The sequence below is a fragment of the Piliocolobus tephrosceles genome, chromosome X, assembly GCF_002776525.5.
Source record: "Piliocolobus tephrosceles isolate RC106 chromosome X, ASM277652v3, whole genome shotgun sequence".
NCBI lineage: Eukaryota > Metazoa > Chordata > Mammalia > Primates > Cercopithecidae > Piliocolobus > Piliocolobus tephrosceles.
In genome coordinates, this window is record NC_045455.1 from 5,559,020 (window position 1) to 5,581,998 (window position 22,979).

The 22,979-nt window shown below is 39.5% G+C and overlaps 1 long non-coding RNA gene across 2 annotated transcripts in view; it reads right to left on the reverse strand.

The window, feature by feature from the left end:
* The window catches only part of LOC111546380, a 121,634-nt gene extending 100,107 nt beyond the window's left edge, over positions 1-21,527 (reverse strand). The window contains exons 1-4 of one of the 2 annotated variants that reach the window (XR_002732764.1): positions 21,481-21,527; positions 19,014-19,097; positions 8,651-8,845; positions 7,444-8,213 (exon numbers count right to left, since the gene is read on the reverse strand). This is a non-coding gene — a long non-coding RNA (uncharacterized LOC111546380). Of the gene's footprint in view, positions 1-7,443; positions 8,214-8,650; positions 8,846-19,013; positions 19,098-21,480 lie in introns of those variants that run through there. The other variant, XR_002732765.1, reaches the window with a different exon arrangement.
* Positions 21,528-22,979: the final 1,452 nt, after the last annotated feature.

The following is a 22,979-nucleotide window of genomic DNA, read 5'->3' on the forward strand; positions in this document are numbered from 1 at the left end:
GAAAGAAAGAAATGTAGATGCATTTTCCACCATGAGTTAAAGCAGTTGGTTTAGGAAACAATGTGAAGGCCATAATAATTTAAGCTGAAATGGAGCTTCTCATCCAAAAACTTCAATGACAGGAGGCTTGCAAGTATTCAATTTAAAGACAATGCTTTTTCGCCATTCAAAGGGCAGAAAATGAGGCTCTGAAAATCTCTCTCTCAAACTCTCGTACTGGTTCACAGGCAGCAGAGTGAGGGTTTTCAGGTGGTGGGGCAGAGGTGTTGGAAAGAGGTAGGGAAGGACCAGCCTACCGTTTCATAATTTCTGCAGCTCATGTTCAATAGTACTGCAGACAGTTCACTAAATCATTAATTACCCATAATCTCATTCACTGTGGTCTTTATTAAACTGCTTAAAATATAGAACTACTAAGGGCTTTACCAAGGAAGGTCACTGGGACTCTGTGGATTTCCACAATGATCTGATGGGAGAAGAGGATTGACCAACAAAACAGAAGAATCCAAATCCTCCCTTTGCTCAGCACACATTATCTCACATAACAGTCTTCACATTATATGGACCAAAAGAGGACTAATCACATCCATTTTCTTTGCCAGTCTGTATCTGGCAACCAGACTATTTCCTGAGGCACAACCGACATTCAGTGATGGATAAATGAGCATGGGCTTCTCTACTGAGCCCTGGCCAGACTGCACATCACAGTGTAACTGACTGGTTTTCTGGAGGCTGTGAGCCACTCACTTGTGACAGGAGAGTTTGCAGACAGAGGGATGGATCAGATAGGAGGACCTGCTCAGCCCCTGGGCTGCCTGTGTTGCTGGAAAAAGGGTGGAGAGAGAGAGAGGAGAAGGGATCCACTGCTGGCAACAGAAATCAAACTGCACATGGCATAAGTGTATTCCTGGACAGCGACACAGAGATCTGAGGCAAATTTCCACGAGGAGGAAGGAGTCTAAAGAGGATGAGAGCATTTAGCCTTGAATCCAGCACACTCTATGCAGTCAGTAAACTTATCCAGCACACCTTACAAAGGACATAGTCTCAGGCATCATTGTACTTTTTTACACTATATTTGACCTCTGGGCCATCTTGGATTTTTCCATCCTGCCTCAGCTAGAGCAGTCCTCACAACATCCACACCCTTCCAGCCCTCCAGGACCTCACATTGCCTCCCTCTTCTCCATCTTCAAACCCCTTCTCTGGCTCCTGATTTCAGCCTGTGAATGTGCCAGGGATACCCCTCCACCTACTGCTCCCACTTCCTTCATCATCAAGGCAGTTGAAAAATGTTACCTTTTACCTTCAAACCACTTGAAATCGTGTGCCTTACCTCTGTTTCCTCCAGCTCTCACCCATGACTCAGCCCATCACAGGGAAAAAAACTTCTAAATCCACACTCACAAATGTCTACTTCCCACAAACGTCCCTCTTTCAACCTTTGCGCACCTGGTGGTGGCTGTCTTCCCTGGGCCTCTCTCCTCTCCTCGTTGCTGGGTGTTCATGTTGAGAAAGTAGATAGGGCTCTGCAGCATATTTAGTGTGGGAAATGCTGATGTCACCAGAATGCTCTGACTGGTGGTAAGGTAGCTGGTTATACTTCATCTACACTTCCTAGAAAAACATCCCCCTTGTGCAAAAAAAAAAAAGAAAGAAAAAAAAAAGCCTCAAGCTGAGCCTAGAGGTGCTCTCTAGGGTTATACAGAACAGAAAAAGCTAATACTGCTTCTTAAAGACAGCACTTCAAATGTTCCAGATAAGTCCCATGCCTCCTCCAGCAATCACCAAGCCCATTTCCCAAGTCTTTTCTCTCTCTTTCCTCCTCTGTTGATGGCGATTCCTTAAATTAGTGAGAATTTAAGCCCAGCATCAAGGTCTATATCCTCCACTGTTAAGCTTATCATCTTTGGAAGAAAACCTGTCAAATGTATTTTTTTCTCTAAATAAAACATACTTTATTTTATTTTTTATTTCCATAGGTTTTTGGGAAACAGGTGGTGTTTGTTTACGTGAATAAGTTCTTCAGTGCTGATTTCTGAGATTTTGGTGCACCCATCACATGAGCAGTATACACTATACCCCATGTGTACGTTTTTATCCCTCATTCCCCCTCCCACCCTTTCCCCCAACTCCTCAAAGTTCATTGTATCATTCTATGCCTTTGCATCCTCATAGCTTAGCTCCCACTTTTGAGTGAGAACATATGTTTGGTTTTCCATTCCTGAGTTACTTCACTCAGAATAATGGTCTCCAATTCCATTCAGGTTTCCGTGAATGTCATTATTTTGCTTATTTTCATGGCTGAGTAGTATTCCATGGTCTATATATACCACTATTTCTTTATCCACTAGGTGATTGATGGGCATTTGGACTGGTTCTATATTTTTGCAGTTTTGAATTGTGCTGCTATAAACATGCCTATGTCAGTATCTTTTTCATATAATGACTTCTTGTCCTCTGGATACTCATAGTGGGATGGCTGGATCAAATGGTCATTCTCCTTTTAGTTCTTTAAGGAATATCCATATTGTTTTCCATAGTGGTTGTCCCACCAACAGTGTAAAAGTGTTCCCTTTTCACCACATCTATGCCAACATCTATTTTATTTTTATTTTTATTTTTGGATTTTGGCTATTCTTGCAGGAATAAAGTGGCATCATATTGTGGTTTTGATTTGCATTTCCCTGATCATTAATTATGTTGCACATTTTTTCAAATGTTTGTTGGCTACTTTTATATCTTCTTTTGAGAATTGCCTGTTCATGCCCTTAGCCTGCTTTTTAATGGGATTGTTTGCTTTTTTCTTGCTTATTTCTTTTAGTTCATTGTAGATTCTGGATATTATTCCTTTTTCAGATGTACAGATTGCAAGGATTTTCTCCCCCTCTGTGGGTTTTCTGTTTACTCTGCTGATTGTTTCTTTTGCCGTGAGGAAGCTTTTTAGTTTAATTAGGTCCCGGCTATCTATCATTGTTTTCGTTGTATTTGCTTTTTGGATTCTTGGTCATGAAGTCTTTACCTATGCCAGTGACTAGAAGGGATTTTCTGATGTTATCTTCCACAATTTTTATGGTTTCAGGTCTTAGGTTTAAGACCTTCATCCATTTTGAGTTGATTTTTGTATAAGGTGAGAGATGAGGATCCCGTTTCATTCTTCTACATGTGCCTTGCCATTTATCCCAGTACCATTTGTTGAATAGGGTGTCTTTTCCCCACTTTATGTTTTTGTTTGCTTGGTTGAAGATTAGTTAGCTGTAAGTATTTGGCTCTATTTCCAGGTTCTCTATTGTGTTCCACTGGTCTATGTGCCTATTTTTATACTAGTACTATGCTGTTTTGGTGACCATGGCCTTATAGTATAGTTTGAAGTCAGGTAATGTAATGCGTCCAGATTTGTTCTTTTTGCTTAGTCTTGCTTTGGCTACGTGGGCCCTTTTTTGGTTCCATATGAATTTTAGGATTTTTTTTTCTAGTTCTGTAAAGAATGCTCATGGTCTTTTGATAGAAATTGCATTGAATTTCTAGATTGCTTTTGCAGTACGGTCTTTTTCACAATATTGATTCTATCCATCCATGAACATGGGATGTATTTCCCTTTGTTTGTGTCATCTACAATTTCTTTCAGTAGTGTTTTGTAGTTTTCCTTGTAGAGGCCTTTCACCTCCTTGGTTAGTTGTATTACTAAATATTTTATTTTATTACTTTTGTTTGCAGCCATTGTAAAATGAGTTGAGTTCTTGATTTGATGCTCAGCTTGGTCACTGTTGATGTATAGTAGAGATATGGATTGTTGTACATTAATTTTGTCATCTTGAAACTTTGCTGAATTCATTTATCAGTTCTGGGAGCTTTTTGGATGAGTATTTAGGGTTTTCTAGGCACACAGTCACATCATCAGCTAACAGCAACAGTTTGACTTCCTCTTTCTCTTGTCTGATTTTTCTGACTAGGACTTCCAGTCCTGTGTTGAATAGAAGTGGTGACAGTGGGCATCCTTGTCTTGTTCCAGTTCTCAGGGGGAATGCTTTCAACTTTTCCCTGTTCAGTATGATATTGGCTGTGAGTTTGTCACAAATGGCTTTTATTACATTAAGGTATGTAGCTTCTATGCCAATTTTGCTGAGGGTTTTAATCATAAAGTGATGCTGGATCTTGGTCAAATGCTTTGTCTACATCTACTGAGATAATCATGTGATTTGGCTTTTTAATTATGTTTATCTGGTGTGTCACATTTACTGATTTGTGCATGTTAAACCATCCTTGCATCCCTCATATGAAACCTATTTGATCATGGTGGATTATCTTTTTGATATACTGTTCGATTCAGTTAGCTAGTAATTTGTTAAGGATTTTTGCATCTATGTTCATCAGGGATGTTGGTCTGTAGTTTTCTTTTTGTGTTATGTCCTCTCCTGGTTTTGGTACTGGGGTGATACTGGCTTCATAGAATGATTTAGGGAGGATTTCCTCTTTTTCTATCTTGTGGAATAGTGTCAATAGAATTGGCACCAATTAATCTTTGAATGTCTGATAGAATTCAGCTGTGAATCCATCTGGTCTTGGACTTTTTTGTTGGCAATTTTTAAAATTACCATTTCAATCTTGCTGCTTACTTTTGGTCTGTTGAGACTTTCTATTTCTTCCTGGTTTAATCTGGGAGGGTAGTATATTTCCAGGAATTTATCCATCTCCTCTAGGTTTTCTAGTTTATGCACACAAAGGTGTTCATAATAACCCTGAATAATCTTTTGTATTTCTGTGGCATTGGTTGTAATACCTCCCATTTCATTTCTAATTGAGCTTATTTGGATTTCCTCTCTTCTTTACTTGTTAATCTCACTAATGGTCTATCAATTTCATTCATAAAGAGAACCAGCCTTTTGTTTCATGTATCTTTGGTATTTTTTCTGTTTGTTTAATTTCATTTAGTTCTGCTCTGATCTTTGTTATCTATTTTCTTCTGCTGGGTTTGGGTTTGGTTTGTTCTTGTATCTCTAGTTCCTCAGGGTGTGACCTTACATTGTCTATTTGTGCTTTCTTTGATGTAGGCATTTACGGCTATAAGCTTTTCTCTTAACACCACTTTTGCTGTATCCTAGAGGTTTTGCTAGGTTGTGTTACTATAATCATTTAGTTCAAATAATTTTTAAATTTTTATCTTGATTTCATTATTGACCTAATGATCATTCAGCAGGTTGATTTCCATATATTTGCATGGTTTTGAAGGTTACTTTGGGAGTTATTTCCAGTTTTATTCCATTGTGTTGAGAGTACTTGATATAGTTTTAATATTCTTAAATGTATTGAGACTTGCTTTGTGGCCTGTGATATGGTTTGTCTTGGAGAATGTTCCATGTGCTGATGAACAGTATGTATATTCTGCAGTTACTGGGTAAAATGTTCTGTAAATATCTGTTAAGTCTATTTGTTCTCAGGTATAGTATAAATACATTGTTTCTTTGTTGACTTTCTGTCTTGATGGCCTGTGTAGTTCTGTCAGTGGAGTATTGGAGTCCCCCACTATTATTGTGTTGCTGTCTATCTCATTTCTTAGGTCTAGTAGTAATTGTTTTATAAATTTGGGAGCTCCAGTGTTAGGTGCATATATTTAGGATTGTGATATTTTCCTGTTCGACTCATTCTTTCATTATTGTATTGTGTTCCTCTTTATCTTTTTAAAATGCTGTTGCTTTAAAGTTTGTTTTTTGTGATACAAGAGTGGCTACTCCTGCGTGCGTTTGGTGTCCATTTGCATGGAATGTCTTTTTTCACCCCTTTACCTTAAGTTTATGTGAGTCCTTATGTGTCAGGTGAGTCTCTTGAAGACAACGGATACTTTGTTGGTGAGTTCTTACCCATTCTGCTATGCTGTATCTTTTAAATGGAGCATTTAAACAATTTACATTCAATGTTAGTATTGAGATGTGAGGTATTATTTTATTTATCGTGCTATTTGTTGCCTTAACACCTTGGTTTATTATTATTATTATTATTACTATTATTATTGTGTTTTTGTTTTACAGGTCCTGTGCGATTACTGCTTTAAGGAGGTTCTATTTTGGTGTATTTTGAGGATTTGTTTCAAGATTTAGAACATCTTTTAGTAGTTTTTGTTGTGTTGACTTGGCAGCGGTGAATTCTCTCAGCATTTTTTTTTCTCTGAAAAAGACTGTATCTTTCCTTCATTTATGAAGTTTAGTTTTCCTGGATACAAATTTCTTGACTGATAATTGTTTTGTTTGAGGAGGCTGAAGAAAGGGCCCCAATCCCTTCTAACCTGTAAGGTTACTGCTGATAAATCCACTGTTAATCTGATAGGTTTTCCTTTATAGCTTACCTGGTGCTTTTGCCTCACAGCTCTTAAGATTCTTTCCTTCATCTTGAATTTAGATAACCTGACGACTGTGTACCTAGGCAGTGATCTTTTTTGCAATAAAGTTATCAGGTATTCTTTGAGCTTACTGTATTTGGATGTCTAGATCTCTATCCAAGCTGACAAAGTTTTCCTCAATTATTCAAGGAAAATATGTTTTTCAAACTTTTACATTTGTCTTCTTCCTCAGGAACACCAATTATTCTTAGGTCTGGTTGTTTTACATAATCTCAAGCTTCTTGGAGGCTTTGTTCATGTTTCAAAATTCTTTTTTATTTTGTCTTTGTTGGATTGGGTGATTTTAAAACCTTGTCTTCGAGCTCTGAAGTTCTTTATTCTGTTTGCTTGATTCTATTGCTGAGTGCTTCCAGCGCATTTTGCATTTCTCTAAGTGTGCCCTTTATTTCCAGAAGTTGTGATTGTTTTTATTTATGCTCTCAATTTCACTGAAGATTTTTCCCCTCACATCTCGTATCCTTTCTTTGATTTCATTAAGTTGGACTTCACCTTTCTTTGTTGCCTTTTTGATTAGCTTAATACTCGATCTTCTTAATTCTTTTTCTGACAATTCAGCGATTTCTTCTTGGTTTGGATCCAATGCTGATGAGCTAGTGTGATCCTTTGGGGTGTTAAAGAACTTGTTTCATCATATTCCCAGAATTGTTTTTCTGGTTTCATCTCATTTGGGTAGACTATGTCAAAGGGAAGATCTGGAGCTCAAGAGCTACTATTCAGATTTCTTTGTCCAACAGGGTACTCCCTTTTTCTGTCTTTCTCTTTTTTTTTTTTTTTTTTTTTTTGAGACAGAGTCTGTCTCGCTCTACCACCCAGGCTGGAGTACAGTGGTGCAATCTTGGCTCACTGCAAGCTCCGCCTCCCGGGTTCACGCCATTCTCCTGCCTCAGCCTCCTGAGTAGCTGGGACTACAGACACCCACCACCACACCTGGCTAAATTTTTGTATTTTTTTTTTTTTTTTAGTAGAGACGGGGTTTCACCGTGTTGGCCAGGATGGTCTCGATCTCCTGACCTTGTGATCCGCCCGTCTCGGCCTCCCAAAGTGCTGGAATTACAGGCGTGAGCCACCACGCCCGGGCAGGGTGCTCCCTTGATGTAGGGCTCTCCCCCTTTTCCTAGGGATGTGGCTTCCTGCGTGCTGAACTATAGTAATTGATATGCCTCTTTCTGGTCTAACCACCCAGAGGAGCTACCAGGCTCCAGGCTGGTACTAGGGGGTGTCTGCACAGAGTCCTGCAGTGTGAACTGTCTTCATCTCTCTCATCTGGGAATAGAAGCGCCTGCTCTAGTGGAGGTGGCAGGGGAATGAAATGGACACTGTGAGTTGTGGTTTTGTTTACTGCACGATTTTTGTGCTGGTTGGCCTCCTGCCAGGAGGTGCTGCCTTCAAGAGAGCATCAGCTGTGATAGTATAGAGAGGATCAGGCACTGGGTAGGGCCCTAGAGCTCCCAAGAGAATAAGTCTTTTGTCGTTGGTTACCAGGGCAGATAGAGAAAAACAACAGGTGGAAGCAGGGTTAGGCCTGTCTGAGCTCAAACTCTCCTTGGCCGGGGTTTGCTGTGGCTGCTGTGAGGGATGGGGGCATGATTCTTCAGGCCAAGGGAGTTATGCTCCCGGGGGCATTCTTCCTGCCTCTTCTATGTCATGCAGGTTGTCAGGGAAGTGGGGGAAAGTTGGCAATGACAGCCCTCACCCAGCTCCCCACGCAGCTCAAAAGGCCAGTCTCATTCCTACTGTGCTTCCCTCAACAGCACGGAGTTTGTTTCCGGACAGTGGATGAGCAGGGCTGAGAATCTGCCTCAGGCTACCAGCCTCCTGGCTGTGAAAGCAAGCAGGGCTTTCAGGTTTTGTGCCTCCCCACCTGCCGCAGTTTCTGTGCTTCATCTGCACTCCTGATTCACCCCCTCCCCCCACCCCGTGAGTTCTGGCCAGGAACATTTGCCTTCCATCGAAATTGTTAACAAAGTTCAGCTGGAAGTTTCCTTCTCCATGTGGTCTTTTCCCAGTTCTTGCAGCCCTCCCCAAGGACGTCTATGAGACAAAGTCAGAGATGGCTTCCCTGGGGACCGAGAGAGCCCACAGGGTGCTCTCTGCAGATTCTTCTACCTTTGTATTTCACTCAGCTCTCTAAGTTGTCTCAGCCCTAGGCAAGGTGAAATCCTTCTTCCGGGATCTAGACCATCAGGTTTCCCAGTGAGGGTGCCTGTTTGGGGGTGGACGGCCCCCCTTTCGTACTTTCACACTTTGGGTACTCACAGTTTGGGGGCTGCCTCCTGGGGCCTGCAGGAGCCATCTGCTTCCTTCAAAGGGTCTGTGGATTCTCTTGGCTTTCTCGGTATTTTCCTGGGGTAGTTCTTGGAGCAAAAGTTTGCTATGTGAGTCTCCACCTGCTGCTTTTTCCATCCAAGTGGGAGATGCAGCTTAGTCCTGCCTCCTAGTCACCATTTTCCTCTAGAAAAAAACAACATGTTAAACTTATTACCCAAGAGAAAACACTAGCTGACAGTATAAAACGCTTCAAAGAATTTAAGAATTAATGGATAGTAGATCCATAATAGATCACTAAATAAAACCACAGTGGTGGCTGCAAACTCCTGATATTCAAGGTTGACACTGGGAGCCAGGAAATAAATCCCAGGAGGCGAACCCCAGAATGTATGCAGCAGGAACCTGTACGGGTGTATTGCTATGGGCGGAATTGTGCCCCCATTCATATTTGAAGCTCTAAGCCTCAATATGATAATATTTGGTGCTACAACCTTTAAAGAGGTAATTTAGGTTAGATAAAGGTGATAAGATTGGGCACTAGTCTAATAGGATTAATGCCGAGAAAGAGACTGCAGAGATGCATGCACAGAGAAAAGGCCTTTTGTGGACATAGCAGGAGGACAGCAATCTGCAAGTCAAGGAGAGAGGTCTCAAAAAAACAAACCCTGGTGACTCCTTGCATTCAGATATCTGGTTCCAGAACCACGAGAAAATAAGTCTCTGACTGAGTACGGTGGCTCATACCTGTAATCCCAGCACTTTGGGAGACTGAGGCAGGTAGACCACTTGAGGCTAAGAATTTGAGACCAGGCTGGCCAACATGGTGAAACGCCATCTCTACTAAAAATACAAAAATCAGCCAGGTGTGGTGGCAGGTGCCTATAATCTCAGCTACTCAGGAGGCTGAGGCACGAGAATTGCTTGAACCTGGGAGGTGGAGGTTACATTGAACCAAGAGCTTGCCACTGCACTCCATTCTGGGTAACAGAGCGAGACTCTGTCTCAAGAAAAAGAAAAAGAGAATAGGTCTCTTTTAGTTAAGCCATCCAGTTTGTGGTATTTTGTTATGGCAGTCTTAGCAGATGAATACATATGTCACACAATACAGTATAAACACAACACACTCTTATTAACTGATTTTACAAAGCAACTCATAACAATGAGGGCAATCAAGAAAACAAGGAGTGGCATTAAGGCAAGCATCTTTTTTCCTATTTGAATGATGATGAATGCTATCATTGATGTAAAACATAGGTAATTCCCTATAGTGGAGCTCACAAAGCCAATTCGCCAGCAAGCTGCCAATGAATGAATATTTCTGCAGTTAAAGGATCATCAGTTTCTGGCCCCAAATTTGATAGTTTGATATTAGAAGGTGTTGGTGATCTCAGCACATTTTGAGAAAGATTGGCTCTGTTGGTAAGGCACCCACAATGTCACCCACGTGCCTTTTCTTCTGTGGGTGTCCTTTGATCGAGCACACTACAGAACACGATTTCTCTCTCCTTGGAACATATCTAGGCCAAAGTGGTTAAAATGAAGATAGTTGCACACTAGATCTCACTCCTGAAGTTTCGTCTTCCCTTCCACAAAGGAAAAGGCTAAAGTTATTTTCTGTGTGAAAGTTACAGCAGACTTTCAAATGTGATTCTTTAAGAAACCATCTCATTATTCACTGACAGTAAAAAATCACCTCCTGTTGGTCTCAATCCAACATTTTAAAGGCTATATCTGATTTTACAGTATTTAAAATCTGTTCTTAAGCATTTACTATTGCTAGCCCATGGGCCTTCTTTTTCTTTTCATTTCTAAGTAAGCATTAGTGTCCAAAAGGAAAAATAGACCAATATCAGGGGCTCGCCATCATAATTGGTCTCAGCTGAGTATCAGTGGTCTGCGCTGCAAAGCTAATGAGTGCTTAGGACAAGGGTGATGAAGCAGAAAGCTTAACAGACTGCACTCAGATTGCCAGGCTCCGCATTCTAGATACACTTCACACTAGTTTTTGAGACTTTGGGCAAGATACATAACTTCTCCATGGCACTATTTCCTCATCTGTAAGGCACAGTTAATAATAGCATCTGCCCCAATGAGTTGTTACAAAAATCAAATTAGATTTAAACAATAAAAAGTCATGGATGAGGAGAAAATGTTTGCAAAACTCATATCTGACAAAGAACTTGCATCCAAAATAGACAAAGAATTCTTAAAACTTAACAATAAGAAAACAACTCAATTAAAAAGTGGGTAAAAGATCTAAACTGGTATCTGGCCAAAGAAGATATACAGACGGCAGGAAAGCATATGAAAGACGCTTAACATCATAGGTTATGAGAGAATTGCAAATTAAAACAACAATAAAACACTTCTCTTCACCTGTTAGAATGTCTTAAATCTGAAACACCAACATTAAAGGCTGGGGAAGATGCGGAGCAGCAGGAACTCTCATTCCTTGCTTGTGGGAATGTAAAATGATGCAGCTACTTTAGAAGGCAAGTTGGCAGTTTCTTGCAAAGCTAACCATAGTCTGGCCATCGGATCCATTAGTCTTGCTACACAGTATGAGGCATTTGTCCAAATAAGTCAAAAACTGGCATCCACCCAAAATCCTACCTTTACAGCAGTTTTATTCCTAATTGCTGAAAACTAGAAGCAACCAAGATGTCCTTCAACAGGTGAATGGATAAACAAATTGTGGATTATCCACACAATGGAATACTACTAGGCAATAAAAAGAAATGAGATACCAAACCGTGAAAAGACATGGAGGAACATTAAGTGAAGATTGCTGAGTGAAAGAAGACAATCTGAAAAGGCTACATACGATTGTTGCAACTGTATGACATCCTGAAGAAAGCAAAATGATGGAGGCGATAACGTATTAGTGATTGCCATGGGTTTGCATGCGAGGAGAGAGGATGATGAGGTGGAGCTCAGGGGCTGTACAGGGCAGCAATAATATTCCGCATTACTGTAATGGTGGATGCAGGACTTTATGCACTCGTCAAATCTCACAGAACTTTATGACACAAAGTGATTCTTAATGCAAACTATGGACTTGAGTTAACACATCAACGTTTTTCAAGAAACGCAAAAATGTTCATTAATTATAGCAAATGTCCCAAACTAATGCAAGATTTCATCAATAGGGGAAACTGTGGGGTTAGGAAACAGGGAGTATGTGGGAACCCTGCGCTTTCTGCTCAATTTTTCTATAAACCCCAAACTTCTCTAGAAAACTAAAGTTTACTAATTTTAAGAAATTAATTTTTAAAAATTAAATTAGATAATAGATGAAATTGTATTAGAGCAGTGACTGATACATAAATAGCCTAAAAATATAAACAGAAGGAGACAAACATGTGCTATGTGTAGGTGTCAGGACATATCAAAAAACAATAAAGGGCAGGTATATATCTCATTGTACATCAATGAAGGATGCGCATATTTTGGGCTGAAGATAAAAAAGTGTTCATAATCTAGAAAGGGATTAGGAAGTCAAGACATTGAAGAACCAGAAAAAAATATGTCAGACCGAGGAAAAGTCCCAGTCACCGTTTCCTGGGAAATACAGGCTAATTTGAGGAGGAGCTGTTTAAAGTCAAAAATAGAAAGAGATTCCTACGAAGCCTGAACCAATTTAGGGTAGACCTTGTCCTCTAACCTCCCTCTCTACAGCCTCTATCTGCCATCATTCCTCCTCTTTGTTCCCAAGGTGTGGAGATTGTAAATGTGTCAAAGTCCTCAGGTACACAACTGATTTGGAACTGACCTGGAACCATGGGTTCCAACAACTAGGAAAAAAGTAGAAGCTGCCATGTCGTAAACTTTCATTAGGCATGGAATATGGTTTGAGGAAACACTGAAACCATCTGTTTGGTCTCTTAATATTCTTTCTGTTCATGCTTTTATAAATTTTGGTGTTTGTCTATCATCAATTTAATTGCATTTAAGAATAACCCAACGGTTCGCTTTAGTTGTTCAGGTGCTTCCCTCTAGTGGTGAAACACATGTACATCAATGTAAAGGAAGGAATAGGCTACATTGTCTAACCTGAATATTTTGTGGATTTGTTTCCAAATTAACGTAGCATGTACAGTTAGTTTCGTGAGTAAAGAAAAAAATCTGAATTTCAAAGTGATCTCTTGGGAATTTGGCAAACACTATGTGGCCAGGTTATCATGTACCCTGATTTGATGAGATATGTAAGATATTATTTTCCAAAAGACATATAACCCCTTCCTAACCATAGAAAAATATCAGATAAACCCAAACTGAGAGTCACTCTATAAAACACCCAATACTCCTTAAGACTATCAAGGTCATGAAAAACAAGGAAAGACTAGAAACTGTCAGAGACCAGGGGATGTTAAGGAGACATGTCAACTAATGCAATGAGGTACAGGTGACTAGACTCAGGACCAGAAAAAGAACATAAGTAGAAAGACTATTAAAATCCCACTAGAGTATGGAGTTTAGTTAATAACAATGTATCATTGCTGGTTTCTTAGCTGTGACAAATATTTTGTGAGTAATGTATTAAAAATAGGAGAAACTGGGTGAGGAATTATAGGGATTATCTGTAAAATTTTGCAACTTTTGTAAATCTAAATATATTCTAAAATTGAAAAGATATTAAAATTGACATGTTCTCTGAAAGGGTGCATCAAGACTTTTCTCAGCCTACCTTTCTTTCTCTTTCTTTGTTTCTATTTCTTTCTTTCTTTTCTTTCTTCTTTTTCTCGTTCACCTTCCTCTCTTTCTTTTTCTTCTTCCTTCCTTTCTTTCTTTTTTCTTTCTTCTTTCTTTCTTTCTTCTTTCTTTCTTTTCTTTCGTTCTCTCTCTCTCCCTCTTTCTTTCTCTTTCTTTCTTTCCTTTCTTCTTTTCTTTCTTTTGCATATTCCTTTAAGTTCTCTCTTCCTGTGATTCTAATTTCAAGTTCCTAATATTCTTAAGTAAATTCTGTAACTTCTTGCACAGCTTTGTAAACATATTAAAATCATTGAATTTTACATTTAAAATAGGTAAATTTTATAGTATGTATATTATATCTCAAGAAAGTCTTAAACTCTGTAAGTTCGATCAATTGATTCTAATTTTATCCTGTCATGTTACTGCTCTTTAAATATCAAAAATATCCCCTTCCTTCTTTTTTCTCTTTTTTGCCTTCTTTATTTGAGAGGAGGATGTCCTTCCTTCTGTAGAGAAGTTTTTAAGTCTTTACATTTCATTATTTGACATTTTCTATGTTTTTCAGTCAGGTCATTATCTCTTAGACATGTCCCAGAGTCTGAAAAAACGTCAACATTTGTGACCCATTCTGAATGCAATACATCAATTGGTTCTAAAGTGAAAGTCTTATTTTCAGTTTCAAATGTGATTTCTAACCTAAGAGAAAAACATTGTCCCTTCTTGATGATACAGTGCTAGAAATCGGAGAAGAAACATGATACAGGAGGTTGAGCCTAACCTTTAGGCTCAAAGTCAAAACATTTACTTGCTATATTCTTTCAGCAACAGTAAGAGTCTTGATATGGTTTGGACCTGTGTCCTCACCAAATCTTATGTCAAGTTTGGACCTGTAATATTGGAAGTGGGGCATGGTAGGAGGTGACTGGATCAGGACATGTTTTTCATAAATGTTTCAGCACTGTCCCCTGATGCTGTGCTCACGATAGTAAGTGAGTTTTCAGAAGAGATCTGATTGTTTAAAAGTGTGTAGCACCACTGCCCCTTCTCACCACCTGCTTCTGCCATGGAAGATGCCTGCTCCTGGTTTACCTTCTGCTATGAATAAAAGTGTCCAGGGGCCCCCAGAAGCAGATGCCACCATGCTTCCTGTACAGCCTGCAGAACCATGAGCCGATTAAACCTCTTTTCTTTACAAATTACCCAGTATCACATATTTCTTTTTTGTTTTTTCTTTTTTTTTTTTTTCTTTTTTAAGATGGAGTCTCGCTCTCTCACGCAGGCTGGAGTGCAGTGGTGCAATCTCACCTCATTGCAAGCCCTGCCTCCTGGGTTCATACCATTCTCCTGCCTCAGCCTCCCAAATAGCTGAGTAGCTGGGACTACAGGCGCCTGCCACCACTCCCGGCTCTTTTTTTGTATTTTAATAGAGACAGGGTTTCACCATGTTAGCCAGGATGGTCTTGATCTCCTGACCTTGTGATCCACCCGCCTTGGCCTACCAAAGTGCTGGGATTACTGGCGTGAGCCACCGCGTCTGGCCTCATGTATTTCTCCATAGCAATGCAAGAATGAACTAATACAAATTTAGATCAAATTTACCTTTAAAAATAACTTAGAAAAACAAAATTTGGGTTCTAGGTTTCGAAACCATGTGTTTTTTTTTAACCAGGGTTTTATATACTACTATCTACTATTGATGATGTCTTCTATTCATCTAGCTTAAATGATTATTTACCTTTACAGACAAATAAATGCTAAGGGAATTCATTACCACCAGACCTGCCTTACAAGTGACCCTTGCAGGAGTGCTAACCATGGAAATAAAGACCATTAGGAGCCATCAAAAAAACACACTTAAACACCTCGACACTATAAAGCAACTACACAATCAAGTCTATATACCAACCAGCTGACAACACGATGACAGGATCAAATGCACACATACCAATATTAACTGTGAATGTAAACAGGCTGAACACCTCCCTTAAAAGGCAGAGTGGCCATTGGATAAAGAAGCAAGACCTAACTGTATGCTGTCTTCAAGATGCCCATTCCACATGCAGTGACACCCAGAGGCTCAAAGTATGGGATGGAGAAAGAGCTATCAAGCAAATGGAAAAAAAAAAAAAAAAAGAGCAGGGGTTGCTATTCTTATTTCAGGCCAAAAAGACTTCAAACCAACAACTATTATCCAAAAAGACAAAGAGGGGCATTACATAATGATAAAGAGTTCAATTCAAGAAGAAGACTTAACTATCCTAAACATATTTGCATCCAACACTGGAGCACCGAGATTCACAAAACAATTCATAGAGCCCGATGAAGAAACTTAGATAACCACACAATAATAGTGGGAAACTTCAATACCCCACTGAGAGTATTAGGTGGATGTTCGAGACAGAAAAGTAACAAAAATATTCAGGATCTAAACATTTGAGCAAATTGACCTAGTAGACATCTACAGAACACTACACCCAACAAAACAGAATATGAGAATATAAGAATTCTTCTTATCTGCACATGGCACATACTCTAAAATTGATGTCATGCTCTACCATAAAGCAATTATCAACAAATTAAAAAAAAAAAACTGAAATCATACTGGCCACACTTTCAAACCACAGTGCAACATAAATAGATACTTCTCAAAAGAAAACATACATGCCCCAAAGGCGTATGAAAAAAAGCTGAACATCACTGATTGAGAAATGCAAATCAAAACAACAATGGGATACCATCTCATACCAGTCAGAATGGCTGACATTAGAAAGTCAAGAAATAACAGATGCTGGTGAAGTTGTGGAGAAAAAAAGAAACACTTCTACACTGTTGGTGGGGGTGTAAATTAGTTCAACTACTGTGGAAGACAGTGTGACAGTTCCTCAAAGGCATAAAGACTGAATTACCATTTGACACAGCAGTCCCATTACTGGATATGGGGTATAACTAAAGGAATATAAGTCATTATATTAAAAAGACACATGCATGCATATGTTCCTTGCAGCACTATTCACAATAGCAAAGACATGGAATCAACCTAAATGCCCATCAATGATAGACTAGATTAAAAAAAAATGTGGTACATATACACCATGGAATACTGTGCAGCCATAGAAAAGAATGAAACCATGTCCTTTGCAGAGATATGAATGGAGCTAGAGGCCATTATCCTTAGCAAACTAACACAGGAACAGAAAACCAAATACCACATGTTCTCACGTATAAGTGGGAGTTAAATGATGAGAACACATGGACACAGAGAGGGGAACAAGACATACTGTGACCTATTGAAGGGTAGAGGATGGGCAGAGGGAGATGATCAAGAAAAATAACAAATGGATTCTAGGCTTAACACCTGGATGATGAAATAATCTGTACAACAAACCCCCGAAACACATGTTCATTTATGTAACAAATATGCACATCCTGCGCATGTACCCCTAAACTTAAAATAAAAGTTAAAAAAAGAAATTAATACCAAGAAGGTAATTCAAAACCATGAAACTACATAGAAATTTAAACAATCTGCTCCTGAATGACTTTTGGGAAAACAAAGAAATTAAGGTAGGAATCAAGAAATTCTTCAAAACTAGTCAAATCAAAGATACAATACACCAGAATCTCTGGGACACAGCTAAAGCAGTGTTAAGAGGGAAGTTTGTAATGCTAAATGCCCACATCCAAAAGAGCTAAGAGCCAAATCAAGAAAGTCATTCCGCTCACAATAGCCAGAGAGAAACAAAACACCTAAGAATACAGCTAACCAGGTAGGTGAAAGATCTCTATAATGAGAATTACAAAACACTGCTGAAAGAAATCAGAGATTACACAAACGAATTGAAAAACTATGCTCATGGATAGGAATAATCAATATTGTTAAAATGGCCATACTAGCCAAAGCAATTTACAGATTCAAACTACAATGACATTTTCCACAGAATTAACAGGAATTATTACAGAATTCATATGGAACCACAAAAAAAAAAAAAAAAAACAAAAAACCAAAAAACAAAAACAAACAAACAAACAAACAAAAAAACAGCCCAAATAGCCAAAAAAATCCTAGGCAAAAAGAACAATTCTGGAGACATCACATTATCTGACTTCAAAATATACTACAAGCCTACAGTAACCAAAATTAACACTGATAGTGTTACAAAAACGGACACATAGACCAAAGCAACAAATAAGAGAACCCAGAAATAAAGCCACATACCTTTAGCCATCTGATCTTCCACAAAGCTGACAATAACAAGCAATGGGAAAAGGAATTCCTATTCAATAAATGGTGCTGTGAATATGAAGAAGATTAAAACCGGGCTCCTTTCTTTCACCATATACAAAAAGCAAATCAAGATGAATTAAAGACTTAAATACAAAGTCTAAAACTATAAAAATCCTAGAAGAAAAACTAAGAAATATCGTTCTGGACATGTCCCTGGCATAGATTTCCTGACAAATACTCCAAAAGCAATTGCAATGAAAACAAAAATTGACAAGTAGGACCTAGTTAAACCATAGATCATCTGCACAACAAAAGACATCATCAACAGAGGAAACAGACAACCTAGAGAATGGGAGAAAATATTTGCAAATTATGCATCTGACAAAGGTCTAATATCCAGAATCTACAAGGAACTTAAACAAGTCCACAATCAAGAAAACAAGCAACCCCATTTAAAAGTGGGCAAAGACATAAACACATAAACAGACACTTCTCAAAAGAAGACATACATGTACTCAACAAGCAAATGAAAAAATGTTCTTCATCACTAATTATTAGAGAAAAGCAAATCAAAATACAATGAGATACCATCTCATACCACTCAGAATGGCTATTAATTCAGCTACTGTGTAAAGCAGTTTGGAGATTTCTCAAAGAACTTGAAACAGAGCTACCATTCCACCCAGCAATTCCATCACTAGATATACACCCAAAGGAATATAAATCATTCTACCATAAAGACACATGCATACATATGTTCATTACAGCACTACTCACAATAGCAAAGACATGAAATCAACCTAGATAACCATCCACAGTAGATTAAAGAAAATATGGTGGCCAGGCACAGTGGCTCATGCCTGTAATCTCAGCACTTTGGGAGGCCGAGACAGGTGGGTCACGAGGTCAGGAGTTCAAGACCAGCCTGGCCAACATGGTGAAACCTCATCTCTACTAAAAATACAAAAAATTAGCTGGGCATGGTGGCGGGCACCTGTAATCCCACCTACTCAGTAGGCTAAGGCAGGAGAATTGCTTGAACCCAGGAGGCAGAGGTTGTAGTGAGCCAAGATCGCGCCACTATACTCCAGCCCTGGCAACGGTGTGAGACTCCATCTCAAAAAAACAAAACAAAACAAAAGAAATAAAAAAGGAAATATGGTACATATACACCATGGAATACTGCACAGCCATAAAAAATGAAATCATGTCCTTTGTAGCAACATAGATGAAGCTGGAGGCCATTATCCTAAGCAAACTAATGCAAGAACAAATAAACCATAAACTACATGTTCCCGCTTATTAGTGGGAGCTAAACACTGAGTACACATGCACACAAAGAAGGGAACAATAGATATTAGGGCTTACTTGAGCATGGGTGGAGGGAGGAGGGTAAAGATTGAAAAAATACCGATTGGGTACTATGCTTATTACCTGGGTGATGAAATAATCCATACTCCAAACCTATGCGACATGAAATTTCCCCATGCAATAAACCTGCACATGTAGCCCCTGAACCTAAAAGTTGGAAAGAACAAAACAGACAACCATATTCAACAGAAGCAATATATTCAACAGAAGCGTCATCAATTTTTTAAAAGTTAATGATGTAAAAAAAAAAACTTCTGAAAAATAGACTATTCTATCATTCATTAAATTACTTAGATATTGCAGAATTTGTCACTGATTTGATGAAAATTTATAAAACTTTTTAAAAAAAGACTATTTAACAGAAAGCCCGGGACCCTGATCTCAAACATGCAACCTGTTTTTCATCGATGTCATCAACAAGCCACTCTGCTCATTGTCTTCTTATAAACTAAAATGTACTGCCTGTCTATGAAGAATATTTACAACTTATTGCCTTAATTTATAGTCATAATATGTGGACAAAATTAGCATAAACTATCAATATGTAAAGTCCTTATGCCTGCATTGTTTTTCTAATTCTTTAATTTGTAAAAATAACAAGAGCAGTCTACTTTGGAAACACAAGTGGTGGCATTTGCGGAGGCATTGAGTAATGAGGATGAGACTCTAGGATGGCTTACAAACATGGCTTAACAAATGGGTGGTGCAACTTTTTGAAAGCAAGAGCCTTCTTTTGTTTACCATTGCACCAGCTGTGGTTATTGAAATAGAATGTGTTGGCAATGGAGCAGGTAAAACCACGTGTAATTCATATTGAGAAACGTAGGGTCCCTTTCACCACACTTTTGCAGAGATGAGCTATCAAGTGCCTCCCTAGAGTTATCACTCAAGCAATCACTACAATTCCAGTTAGTCAGTGTCATAAATGAAAATGACTACAGCCTCTCAAACTCATGTGTGGTTGAAACTTACCTCTCTGTCTTGCATCCACTCAGATAATGCAGGTTAAGTGAAACTTACTTTGAACTAGATTTCCTTTCTTACAACGTGGTGAGATGGGGCTTTGAGAGTACAAGCCACATCTTGGTTCATGAGACAAAGATTTTAAACACGAAGATAGGTTGTCACCTCTGGCGATATCTACTCTGAAACTGGGTGATGACATTCCAGAGGGGTAGAGGAGATTCCTCATTAGGCAGTTTGCTGTTTTAGAAACACCTTATTCACTTTCACTGTGATTTTTGGATTCTTATCTAGAAGCCCTGTCAATTCTGAGGCTTATGCTTGAGAAAAAATTGAAACAATTTATCTTAATTTCCAAGACAGTCAGATTGCCATGTATTATGCAATAGTCTTATCTGAAATGCAAATACAATCGTGGCTGTGTTTTTATTCTCACCAACTCTCTACACCATCCTTCCTTATGCGGTGCTTCCCATGCAGCGTCTCCTGTTCCGGGGCAAGCGGGAGCCTCCACCATATACTCCCTCCCTCGGAAAAGCCCCTGTGAGGGTTCACCAGCTTCTTATCATTGTAAAGGGAGGCTGTGGGGTGGTGATGGGAGCAGCCCGAGGGGTAAAGACCAAACAGCCCTGTCTTCCCTACTCATCCCCAGCTCACACCTACAGGGTGGTCCCCTATGGACATGCCAGGCCTCAGAAATGATCTTCCTCCTGTACATTTGCTTCCTCATCCATCTCCCTTTTATTCTGTTTTCTTGATGCTGCCACCCAGTTCCTGAATCCTGGCTGCCTTTCACTCCTGCAAGGTTAAATTTAGGGCAGCCTTCTGCTCTCATGCTGAAGTCTTTGCCCCAGTTGTCTAAATCTTGGAAATAGGTAGCCTCTGGGGTGGGATATAGTCAGAGCTGTTGTGTTTCTCATTCGCGCTGCTGGGTGTCATTCTGGGACCTGATGGATGGACTCGAGCGGTGTTCTAAAGGCCAGGGTGCCACTCTGCTTTCTCTCTCTTTCGCTTTCTCTCTCGTTTTTTTCCTGTCTACCCAAGATATCTTAAAACAAAACAACAATACAAGATAACAAAACCAGATATTCCTCAGTTTCCGGCCAATTTAGCTTTCAGATTGCTTTTCATTGCTAAAATGAAACCAGACGGTACACTTCTCTTTCCTTCTTTTGAATTCAAATTCAAATTCCTCTTGTTATGTCTGTGTATGTGGGTATAGGCGTGTGTGTCTTTTAAGCAAAAGCATTTAGCATGTATAATATACAAGGTACTATTGTAAGAGTTTTTATGTGTGCATATTTTTCCACAAATTCAGTGTTACTAATGTTATAAAATTAGCAGACAAATTGACGTTTGAATGCTAGACCTTTGGCCAAAGACATGAGGCTCTTAACTTATCCTCTACTCCTTCCCTCTAATATCTTCTAACAGAACTGCTACCTAATTTTCAGGGCCCAGCACTAAATGAAAGTGTAGGTGCCCGTATTAGTCGGTATTCACACTTCTGATGAAGACATACCCGAGACCGGGAAATTTACAAAAGAAAGCAGTTTAATACACTCACAGTTTCACGTGGCTGGGGAGGCCTCACAATCATGACGGAAGGTGAAAGGCATGTCTCACACGTGGCAGACAAGCAAAGAGAGCTTGTGTGGGGAAACTCCCCTTTTTAAAAACATCCGATCTCATGAGACTCACTCACTATCAGGAGAACAGCCCAGGAGAGACCTGCCACCATAATTCAGTCACCTCCCCCTGGGTTCCTTTGGAAGTTACATTTCAAGATGAAATTTGAGTGGGGACACAGCCTAGCCATATCAGCACCCTTGCTCAAAAATGATTAGGATTTCCAAGACGGCAACAGCAGAGTATTAAAGTAAGCACAGAGCCTCTCTGAGTGTGGGTCCTTGGACATAGGGGGCATGCCAAGAAGCCAGCTGTGCCTTCAAACATTCCTTTCTAATTGTACATTTTGTTTGTATGTGTGTGGCTACAGTGGAAGTCAGGGAATTACTACACCTAAGACAGGATGAGTTTTACTGTGATTTGGCTCATTTAGGCAGCAGGGCATGGGCAGATAAAGCTGTCCTTGAGGAGGAGGGGTATAGTCTGGCCAGGAGAACACAGTGCCCAAGCTTTGATCTGAGAACAAAGCTCAGATCAGCTGTATCTGATATGGAAGATAATGTCAAGGTTGTCAAAGAAGAGCAGGGCAATGGGCTATCTAAGGGGAAATTGATACATGGGCTCTATGCCCTGGCTGTGTTTGTTTTATGGGAGTCATAGGAGGTTGAATGAGTACAGCACAGTAAAATTAATTCTGGAAAGTATCAGTCAAGATGGGCTCAATTACACTGCAGAAACAAACATGCCTATAATGTCAGTGACTTTGGGCAATAGAAATTTATTTGTTGTTCACATTGCCTTTCCATCGTGAATCTCACAGAGCAAGTGGCCGGATGAGGGAGTTCTCTGATCAATATAGTTTCTGAGGGATCTAGGCTGATGGAACAACATACCCTGTTTTGAAATTTTTTGATCATGGATCAGAGAGAAAAAAGTATTCTATAGGGCTCAGTTCACAATGGATTAGTCAGAAATAGTCACATGGCCACATTCAGTGCCAAGACTGTGTCATTCTACCATGTTCCCCGGAGTGATGAGAACTGGAATGAATTAAATATTCACACAGGGACACAAGTACAGGAATGTGTATAGGAGTATTTATTGTAAAGGGAAAAAGAAACAATCCCAATATCCATGGCCAAACATCTGTTTGCCCAATGTTTCCATCAGATGGCTAAGAGCCATCTTCGAATTAAACCTACTAGAACAATCTATGTTTTTTCTTCTCCAATTCTTACCATCCCCATCTCAGTCAACAACGCCTTTTCAGTTGATGAATCCAAAAACTTGAAAGTGAATCTCACACCTCATGTTAGAAGATAGCTTGTTTTACCTTCAAAATGCATACAGAACCTGACCATCTCTCACAACCTATCTCTGTGGCCCTAGGGTAAGGGAGGTGTCTAATGAAGTTGCACCCTCATCCTCAAGTATATT